This window comes from Procambarus clarkii, chromosome 28 (assembly GCF_040958095.1).
Source record: "Procambarus clarkii isolate CNS0578487 chromosome 28, FALCON_Pclarkii_2.0, whole genome shotgun sequence".
NCBI classification, from domain to species: Eukaryota; Metazoa; Arthropoda; class Malacostraca; order Decapoda; family Cambaridae; genus Procambarus; species Procambarus clarkii.
The window spans coordinates 2,910,617-2,921,109 of record NC_091177.1 but is presented as its reverse complement, the minus strand read 5'-3'; the positions used below and the strand labels follow the sequence as shown (position 1 = coordinate 2,921,109).

The 10,493-nt window shown below is 58.5% G+C and overlaps 1 protein-coding gene across 1 annotated transcript in view; it reads left to right on the top strand.

Annotated features, from left to right (window-relative positions):
* The first annotated feature begins 626 nt into the window (after positions 1-626).
* mute (muscle wasted) overlaps positions 627-10,493 on the top strand; it is a 53,897-nt gene continuing 44,030 nt past the window's right edge. The window contains exon 1 of the mRNA XM_045737474.2: positions 627-964. The gene's annotated coding sequence lies outside the window, so the exon portion shown is untranslated. The remainder of the gene's footprint in view (positions 965-10,493) is intronic.

The following is a 10,493-nucleotide window of genomic DNA, read 5'->3' as shown; positions in this document are numbered from 1 at the left end:
TTCACCTGTCAGCTAATGATATTAGGTGAACATGCTTGTGCTTTAATTTTATTTAGTAGCCCCTCATATATAATATGGTATTAGTAGTAGAAGTAGTACATTGTACTACCTAAGCTTTTAATCAAAACAAAATGCATAAATTCATTCAAAATGATCTGCTACCAGAAATTTTAGCCAAATATCCCCAGTTTGCTAACTGTAGGTAGTAACTAAGTGATTGTAACCTATCCACCGCTGCCCACTGGATGGGGGGCGGTGTGCAGGACAAACATATAACTTGTGACACTATCTCTCCACATATGTCAGTTGCTTAATTTAGAACCTGTACTTGAGGTCGATCTCGAATCCATTGTTGATGTGATGACTTATATTGAATTTTGTAACTAGCTCATCAAGATTGTAACTTGCTTAGCTAAATGAATTGTGGGGTTCAGTCCCTGAGCCCATTATGTGCCTCTGTAACCCTTTCCACTACCGCCCACAAGATGGGTATGGGGTGCATAATAAATGAACTAAACTAAAAATTCACTACACAATTGAGGTTCTTATTTGCGTCTTATTTCATTGTAAAAGGAGTTAATTTCCAAACAGGGTTGTATAAATAAATCTTATCTTATCTTAGCATTCAATTTTGTACGGTAATTTTTCAAACTTAAAATGTAAATAGCTATATATATATACCCCCTCTAAATGAAAAATGGCCTAATTTAACATATGTGCTAAAAATATTAACATAAATAATTCGTTTGTTAGATAACAAGATATTCATAGCAATAAGGTTTCTTGGAATGGCCTATAATGCACGCAAATACTAGTTTACGCACTTTTCGGGTAGTACGCCTGGAATTTCAAAATGGCGTTCAAACGGCGGTTGGTCGTTGAAGGTTCAGCTGGTCAGTACAGTCGCTGCCGCCAAAGCGACAACATGTACCGCTGATTTCCGACATCAACAACATTGCTCCAGGTAAGAGTGATAATTCTTTTTGACATATTTATATCTTATATATACACAGTATATAGAATTATATAATATAATGGGGTTTTGTGTATGGAGTTTGCTTCGAACAATGCCTATCAATGTTTTTTTTTTTTTTTTTTTTGAGATATATACAAGAGTTGTTACATTCTTGTACAGCCACTAGTACGCGTAGCGTTTCGGGCAAGTCCTTAATCCTATGATCCCTGGAATACGATCCCCTGCCGCGAAGAATCGTTTTTTCATCCAAGTACACATTTTACTGTTGCGTTAAACAGAGGCTACAGTTAAGGATTTGCGCCCAGTAAATCCTCCCCGGCCAGGATACGAACCCATGACATAGCGCTCGTGGAACGCCAGGCGAGTGTCTTACCACTACACCACGGAGACTGCGGAGAGATGTTAGTTTAGTTCGTTTATTATGCACCCCATACCCATCTTGTGGGCTACCTTGAGGTGTCCCCGCGACCTGGTCGTCGACCAGGCCTCCTGGTTGCTGGACTGATCAACCAGGCTGTTGGACGCGGCTGCTCGCAGCCTGACGTATGCGTCACAGCTTGGTTGATCAGGTATCCTTTGGAGGTGCTTATCCAGTTCTCTCTTGAACACTGTGAGGGGTCGGCCAGTTATGCCCCTTATGTGTAGTGGAAGCGTGTTGAACAGTCTCGGGACTCTGATGTTGATAGTTCTCTCTGAGTACCTGTTGTACCTCTGCTGGGCGGTAGTGGAAAGGGTTACAGAGGCACATAATGGGCTCAGGGACTGAACCCCACAATTCATTTAGCTAAGCAAGTTACAATCTTGATGAGCTAGTTACAAAATTCAATATAAGTCGCCACATCAACAATGGGTTCGAGATCGACCTCAAGTACAGGTTCTAAATTAAGCACCTGACATATGTGGAGAGCTAGTGTCACAATTTATGTTTGTCCTGCACACCGCCCCCCCCATCCAGTGGGCAGCGGTGGATAGGTTACAATCACTCGGTTACTACCTACAGTTAGCAGACTGGGGATATTTGGCTAAAATTTCTGGTAGCAGATCAGGTCCCCCATTTGTTCCGATTTTTTTTCAAATTGGATTTTACAATTCAAGTGTTATGTTATTTACTGCTTTAGCAGATAGGCGGTTCCATGGGTTTATAACCCTGTAGGTGAAAATATAGCTTATGTTTTCAGTCCTACACTGCGGCTTGTTGGACTTGAAACCGTTGTTCCTTGTTTGTGTTCCATCTGACCTTTTGAAGTTGTTCTCTGGATCCATATCTTCGAAACTGTTCAATATTTTAATAGGCAGGCGATGAGTCACAGTAACGTGGCTGAAGTATGTTGACCAGACCACACACTAGAAGTTGAAGGGACGACGAGTTTCGGTCCGTCCTGGACCATTCTCAAGTCGATTCAAGTCGATATTTTAATAGTTTCGGTGAGATCCATCCTGGCATGCCTAGTTTGCAGTGTTGTTATCCCTGTGACCCTCAACCGTTCATGGTATGAAACTAGACCTCATTCTGCAATTATTTTTGTCGCCTGGTGTTCAATTTTCTCCATGAAAGGTTGGGCGCGGGGTGGGTTCTCTGTCGGGCTCCAAGTGGGTTCTCTGTCGGGCTCCAAGTGGGTTCTCTGTCGGGCTCCAAGTGGGTTCTCTGTCGGGCTCCAAGTGGGTTCTCTGTCGGGCTCCAAGTGGGTTCTCTGTCGGGCTCCAAGTGGGTTCTCTGTCGGGCTCCAAGTGGGTTCTCTGTCGGGCTCCAAGTGGGTTCTCTGTCGGGCTCCAAGTGGGTTCTCTGTCGGGCTCCAAGTGGGTTCTCTGTCGGGCTCCAAGTGGGTTCTCTGTCGGGCTCCAAGTGGGTTCTCTGTCGGGCTCCAAGTGGGTTCTCTGTCGGGCCCCAAGTGGGTTCTCTGTCGGGCCCCAAGTGGGTTCTCTGTCGGGCCCCAAGTGGGTTCTCTGTCGGGCCCCAAGTGGGTTCTCTGTCGGGCCCCAAGTGGGTTCTCTGTCGGGCCCCAAGTGGGTTCTCTGTCGGGCCCCAAGTGGGTTCTCTGTCGGGGCTCCGGGGTGGGTTGTCGGTCGGGGCTCCGGGGTGGGTTGTCGGTCGGGGCTCCGGGGTGGGTTGTCGGTCGGGGCTCCGGGGTGGGTTGTCGGTCGGGGCTCCGGGGTGGGTTGTCGGTCGGGGCTCCGGGGTGGGTTGTCGGTCGGGGCTCCGGGGTGGGTTGTCGGTCGGGGCTCCGGGGTGGGTTGTCGGTCGGGGCTCCGGGGTGGGTTGTCGGTCGGGGCTCCGGGGTGGGTTGTCGGTCGGGGCTCCGGGGTGGGTTGTCGGTCGGGGCTCCGGGGTGGGTTGTCGATCGGGGCTCCGGGGTGGGTTGTCGGTCGGGGCTCCGGGCAGGCTTTAGGTACTCAACTGGCGGGCTCCAGGTGGGTGTCTGTCCGGCTTCGGGTGGGTTCTTGGTAGGGCTTGGGGGGGGGGGGGTGTGGGTACTTGCTAGGACTTGGGAGGGTGTGGGTACTTGGTAGGGCTTGGGGGGGTGTGGGTTCTTGGTAGGGCTTGGGGGGGTGTGGGTTCTTGGTAGGACTTGGGGGGGGGGGGTTCTTGGTAGGACTTGGGGGGGGGGTGTGGGTTCTTGGTAGGGCTTGGGGGGGGTGTGGGTTCTTGGTAGGGCTTGGGGGGTGTGGGTTCTTGGTAGGGCTTGGGGGGGTGTGGGTTCTTGGTAGGGCTTGGGGGGGTGTGGGTTCTTGGTAGGACTTGGGGGGGGGGGGTTCTTGGTAGGACTTGGGGGGGAGTGTGGGTTCTTGGTAGGGCTTGGGGGGGGTGTGGGTTCTTGGTAGGGCTTGGGGGGGGTGTGGGTTCTTGGTAGGGCTTGGGGGGGTGTGGGTTCTTGGTAGGGCTTGGGGGGGTGTGGGTTCTTGGTAGGGCTTGGGGAGGGGGGTGTGGGTTCTTGGTAGGGCTCGGGGGGTGTGGGTTCTTGGTAGGGCTCGGGGGGGGGGGTGTGGGTTCTTGGTAGGGCTCGGGGGGGGGGGGTTCTTGGTAGGGCTCGGGGGGGTGTGGGTTCTTGGTAGGGCTCGGGGAGGTGTGGGTTCTTGGTAGGTCTTGGGGGGGGGTGTGGGTTCTTGGTTGGGCTCGGGGGGTGTGGATTCTTGGTAGGGCTCGGGGGGGGTGTGGGTTCTTGGTAGGGCTCGGGGGGGTTGGGTTCTCTGTAGGGCTCGGGGTGGGTTCTTGGTAGGGCTCGGGGTGGGTTCTCGGTAGGGCTCGGGGCGGGCTCCAGGTACTCAACTGACGGGTTCCAGTTCACTCAACTGGCGGGCTCCGGTTCATTCAACTGGCGGGCTCCGGTTTATTAAACTGGCGGGCTCCGGGTGTTTGACTGGTCGGGCTCCGGGTGGGTGACTGTTCGGGCTCCAGGTGGGTGTCTGTCCGGCTTCGGGTATGTTCTTAGTAGGGCTTCGGGGTGGGTTCTTGGTAGGACTTAGGGTTGGCTCCCGGTCAGGCTCAGGGTGGGCTCTTTCGGGTTCGGGATGGGCTCTCGGGCTTGGGGTACCTCTGTAGGGCTCGGGGTAGGTTCTTGGTCGGGCCCAGGGTGGGTTCTCTGTAGGGCTCAGGGTGTTTTCATGGTAGGACTAGGGGTGGGTTCTCTGTAGGGATCAGGGTGGGTTCTCTGTAGGGATCAGGGTGGGTTCTCGGTAGGGCTCTGGGTGGGTTCTCGGTCGGGCTCGGGGCAGGCTCCAGGTACTCAACTGACGGGTTCCAGTTCACACAACTGGCGGGCTCCGGTTCACTCAACTGGCGGGCTCCGGTTTACTAAACTGGCGGGCTCCGGGTGTTTGACTGGTCGGGCTCCGGGTGGGTGACTGTTAGGGCTCCAGGTGGGTGTCTGTCCGGCTTCGGGTGGGTTCTCGGTAGGGCTTGGGGGTGGGTTCTCGGTAGGGCTTGGGGGTGGGTTCTCGGTAGGGCTTGGAGCTGAGTTCTCGGTAGGGCTTGGGGCTGAGTTCTCAGTAGGGCTTGGGGCTGGGTTCTCGGTAGGGCGTGGGGCTGGGTTCTCGGTAGGGCTTGGGGCTGGGTTCTCGGTAGGGCTTGGGGCTGGGTTCTCGGTAGGGCTTGGGTTCTCGGTAGGGCTTGGGGGGTGGGTTCATGGTAGGGCTTGGGGGGTGGGTTCTCGGTAGGGCTCGGGGTGGGCTCTTTCGGGATCGGGATAGGCTCTCGGGCTAGGGGAACCTCTGTAGGGCTCGGGGTAGGTTCTTGGTCGGGCTCAGGGTGGGTTCTCGGTAGGGCTCGGGGCGGGCTCCAGGTACTCAACTGACGGGTTCCAGTTCACTCAACTGGCGGGCTCCGGTTTACTAAACTGGCGGGCTCCGGGTGTTTGACTGGTCGGGCTCCGGGTGGGTGACTGTTCGGGCTCCAGGTGGGTGTCTGTCCAGCTTCGGGTGGGTTCTTGGTAGGGCTTGGGGTGGGTTCTTGGTAGATATTAGGGCAGGGTTCTTGGTAGGGCTTGGGGGTGGGATCTTGGTAGGGCTTGGGGGTGGGTTCTTGGTAGGGCTTGGGGGTGGGTTCTTGGTAGGGCTTGGGGGTGGGTTCTTGGTAGGGTTTGGGGTTGGCTCCCGGTCAGGCTTGGGGTGGGCTCTTTCGGGATCGGGATAGGCTCTCGGGCTTGGGGAACCTCTGTAGGGCTCGGGGTAGGTTCTTGGTCGGGCTCAGGGTGGGTTCTCGGTAGGGCTCGGGGCGGGCTCCAGGTACTCAACTGACGGGTTCCAGTTCACTCAACTGGCGGGCTCCGGTTCACTCAACTGGCGGGCTCCGGTTTACTAAACTGGCGGGCTCCGGGTGTTTGACTGGTCGGGCTCCGGGTGGGTGACTGTTCGGGCTCCAGGTGGGTGTCTGTCCAGCTTCAGGTGGGTTCTTGGTAGGGCTTGGGGTGGATTCTTGGTAGGTATTAGGGCTGGGTTCTTGGTAGGGCTTGGGGTTGGGTTTTGGTAGGGCTTGGGGGGGTGGGTTCTCGGTAGGGCTTGGGGGGTGGGTTCTCGGTAGGGCTTGGGGGGTGGGTTCTCGGTAGGGCTCGGGGTGGGCTCTTTCGGGATCAGGATAGGCTCTCAGGCTTGGGGAACCTCTGTAGGGCTCGGGGTAGGTTCTTGGTCGGGCTCAGGGTGGGTTCTCGGTAGGGCTCGGGGCGGGCTCCAGGTACTCAACTGACGGGTTCCAGTTCACTCAACTGGCGGGCTCCGGTTCACTCAACTGGCGGGCTCCGGTTTACTAAACTGGCGGGCTCCGGGTGTTTGACTGGTCGGGCTCCGGGTGGGTGACTGTTCGGGCTCCAGGTGGGTAGGGCTTGGGGTGGGTTCTTGGTAGGTATTAGGGCTGGGTTCTTGGTAGGGCTTGGGGGTGGGTTTTGGTAGGGCTTGGGGGGGTGGGTTCTCGGTAGGGCTTGGGGGGTGGGTTCTCGGTAGGGCTTGGGGGGTGGGTTCTCGGTAGGGCTCGGGGTGGGCTCTTTCGGGATCGGGATAGGCTCTCGGGCTTGGGGAACCTTTGTAGGGCTCGGGGTAGGTTCTTGGTCGGGCTCAGGGTGGGTTCTCGGTAGGGCTCGGGGCGGGCTCCAGGTACTCAACTGACGGGTTCCAGTTCACTCAACTGGCGGGCTCCGGTTCACTCAACTGGCGGGCTCCGGTTTACTAAACTGGCGGGCTCCGGGTGTTTGACTGGTCGGGCTCCGGGTGGGTGACTGTTCGGGCTCCAGGTGGGTGTCTGTCCAGCTTCGGGTGGGTTCTTGGTAGGGCTTGGGGTGGGTTCTTGGTAGGTATTAGGGCTGGGTTCTTGGTAGGGCTTGGGGGTGGGTTCTTGGTAGGGCTTGGGGGTGGGTTCTTGGTAGGGCTTGGGGGTGGGTTCTTGGTAGGGTTTGGGGTTGGCTCCCGGTCAGGCTTGGGGTGGGCTCTTTCGGGATCGGGATAGGCTCTCGGGCTTGGGGAACCTCTGTAGGGCTCAGGGTAGGTTCTTGGTCGGGCTCAGGGTGGGTTCTCGGTAGGGCTCGGGGCGGGCTCCAGGTACTCAACTGACGGGTTCCAGTTCACTCAACTGGCGGGCTCCGGTTCACTCAACTGGCGGGCTCCGGTTTACTAAACTGGCGGGCTCCGGGTGTTTGACTGGTCGGGCTCCGGGTGGGTGACTGTTCGGGCTCCAGGTGGGTGTCTGTCCGGCTTCGGGTGGGTTCTTGTTAGGGCTTGGGGTGGGTTCTTGGTAGGTATTAGGGCTGGGTTCTTGGTAGGGCTTGGGGGTGGGTTCTTGGTAGGGCTTGGGGGTGGGTTCTTGGTAGGGCTTGGGGGTGGGTTCTTGGTAGGGTTTGGGGTTGGCTCCCGGTCAGGCTCGGGGTGGGCTCTTTCGGGATCGGGATAGGCTCTCGGGCTTGGGGAACCTCTGTAGGGCTCGGGGTAGGTTCTTGGTCGGGCTCAGGGTGGGTTCTCGGTAGGGCTCGGGGCGGGCTCCAGGTACTCAACTGACGGGTTCCAGTTCACTCAACTGGCGGGCTCCGGTTCACTCAACTGGCGGGCTCCGGTTTACTAAACTGGCGGGCTCCGGGTGTTTGACTGGTCGGGCTCCGGGTGGGTGACTGTTCGGGCTCCAGGTGGGTGTCTGTCCGGCTTCGGGTGGGTTCTTGTTAGGGCTTGGGGTGGGTTCTTGGTAGGTATTAGGGCTGGGTTCTTGGTAGGGCTTGGGGGTGGGTTCTTGGTAGGGCTTGGGGGTGGGTTCTTGGTAGGGCTTGGGGGTGGGTTCTTGGTAGGGTTTGGGGTTGGCTCCCGGTCAGGCTCGGGGTGGGCTCTTTCGGGATCGGGATAGGCTCTCGGGCTTGGGGAACCTCTGTAGGGCTCGGGGTAGGTTCTTGGTCGGGCTCAGGGTGGGTTCTCGGTAGGGCTCGGGGCGGGCTCCAGGTACTCAACTGACGGGTTCCAGTTCACTCAACTGGCGGGCTCCGGTTCACTCAACTGGCGGGCTCCGGTTTACTAAACTGGCGGGCTCCGGGTGTTTGACTGGTCGGGCTCCGGGTGGGTGACTGTTCGGGCTCCAGGTGGGTGTCTGTCCAGCTTCGGGTGGGTTCTTGGTAGGGCTTGGGGTGGGTTCTTGGTAGGTATTCGGGCAGGGTTCTTGGTAGGGCTTGGGGGTGGGATCTTGGTAGGGCTTGGGGGGGGTGGGTTCTTGGTAGGGCTTGGGGGTGGGTTCTTGATAGGGCTTGGGGGTGGGTTCTTGGTAGGGTTTGGGGTTGGCTCCCGGTCAGGCTTGGGGTGGGCTCTTTCGGGATCGGGATAGGCTCTCGGGCTTGGGGAACCTCTGTAGGGCTCGGGGTAGGTTCTTGGTCGGGCTCAGGGTGGGTTCTCGGTAGGGCTCGGGGCGGGCTCCAGGTACTCAACTGACGGGTTCCAGTTCACTCAACTGGCGGGCTCCGGTTCACTCAACTGGCGGGCTCCGGTTTACTAAACTGGCGGGCTCCGGGTGTTTGACTGGTCGGGCTCCGGGTGGGTGACTGTTCGGGCTCCAGGTGGGTGTCTGTCTGGCTTCGGGTGGGTTCTTGGTAGGGCTTGTGGTGGGTTCTTGGTAGGTATTGGGGCTGGGTTCTCGGTAGGGCTTTGGGCTGGGTTCTCGGTAGGGCTTGGGTTCTCGGTAAGGGCTTGGGGCTGGGTTCTCGGTAGGGCTTGGGGGGTGGGTTCTCGGTAGGGCTTGGGGGGTGGGTTCTCGGTAGGGCTTTGGGGGTGGGTTCTCGGTAGGGCTCGGGGTGGGCTCTTTCGGGATCGGTTTAGGCTCTCGGGCTTGGGGAACCTCTGTAGGGCTCGGGGTAGGTTCTTGGTCGGGCTCAGGGTGGGTTCTCGGTAGGGCTCGGGGCGGGCTCCAGGTACTCAACTGACGGGTTCCAGTTCACTCAACTGGCGGGCTCCGGTTCACTCAACTGGCGGGCTCCGGTTTACTAAACTGGCGGGCTCCGGGTGTTTGACTGGTCGGGCTCCGGGTGGGTGACTGTTCGGGCTCCAGGTGGGTGTCTGTCCGGCTTCGGGTGGGTTCTTGTTAGGGCTTGGGGTGGGTTCTTGGTAGGTATTAGGGCTGGGTTCTTGGTAGGGCTTGGGGGTGGGTTCTTGGTAGGGCTTGGGGGTGGGTTCTTGGTAGGGCTTGGGGGTGGGTTCTTGGTAGGGTTTGGGGTTGGCTCCCGGTCAGGCTCGGGGTGGGCTCTTTCGGGATCGGGATAGGCTCTCGGGCTTGGGGAACCTCTGTAGGGCTCGGGGTAGGTTCTTGGTCGGGCTCAGGGTGGGTTCTCGGTAGGGCTCGGGGCGGGCTCCAGGTACTCAACTGACGGGTTCCAGTTCACTCAACTGGCGGGCTCCGGTTCACTCAACTGGCGGGCTCCGGTTTACTAAACTGGCGGGCTCCGGGTGTTTGACTGGTCGGGCTCCGGGTGGGTGACTGTTCGGGCTCCAGGTGGGTGTCTGTCCGGCTTCGGGTGGGTTCTTGGTAGGGCTTGTGGTGGGTTCTTGGTAGGTATTGGGGCTGGGTTCTTGGTAGGGCTTTGGGCTGGGTTCTCGGTAGGGCTTGGGTTCTCGGTAAGGGCTTGGGGCTGGGTTCTCGGTAGGGCTTGGGGGGTGGGTTCTCGGTAGGGCTTGGGGGGTGGGTTCTCGGTAGGACTTTGGGGGTGGGTTCTCGGTAGGGCTCGGGGTGGGCTCTTTCGGGATCGGTTTAGGCTCTCGGGCTTGGGGAACCTCTGTAGGGCTCGGGGTAGGTTCTTGGTCGGGCTCAGGGTGGGTTCTCGGTAGGGCTTGGGGCGGGCTCCAGGTACTCAACTGACGGGTTCCAGTTCACTCAACTGGCGGGCTCCGGTTCACTCAACTGGCGGGCTCCGGTTCACTAAACTGGCGGGCTCCGGGTGTTTGACTGGTCGGGCTCCGGGTGGGTGACTGTTCGGGCTCCAGGTGGGTGTCTGTCCAGCTTCGGGTGGGTTCTTGGTAGGGCTTGGGGTGGGTTCTTGGTAGGTATTAGGGCAGGGTTCTTGGTAGGGCTTGGGGGTGGGTTCTTGGTAGGGCTTGGGGGTGGGCTCTTGGTAGGGCTTGGGGGTGGGTTCTTGGTAGGGTTTGGGGTTGGCTCCCGGTCAGGCTCGGGGTGGGCTCTTTCGGGATGGGGATAGGCTCTCGGGCTTGGGGAATCTCTGTAGGGCTCGGGGTAGGTTCGTGGTCGGGCTCAGGGTGGGTTTTCGGTAGGGCTCGGGGCAGGCTCCAGGTACTCAACTGACGGGTTCCAGTTCACTCAACTGGCGGGCTCCGGTTCACTCAACTGGCGGGCTCCGGTTTACTAAACTGGCGGGCTCCGGGTGTTTGACTGGTCGGGCTCCGGGTGGGTGACTGTTCGGGCTCCAGGTGGGTGTCTGTCCAGCTTCGGGTGGGTCCTTGGTAGGGCTTGGGATGGGTTCTTGGTAGGTATTGGGGCTGGGTTCTCGGTAGTGCTTTGGGCTGGGTTCTCGGTAGGGCTTGGGGGGGTGGGTTCTCGGTAGGGTTTGGGGGGTGGGTT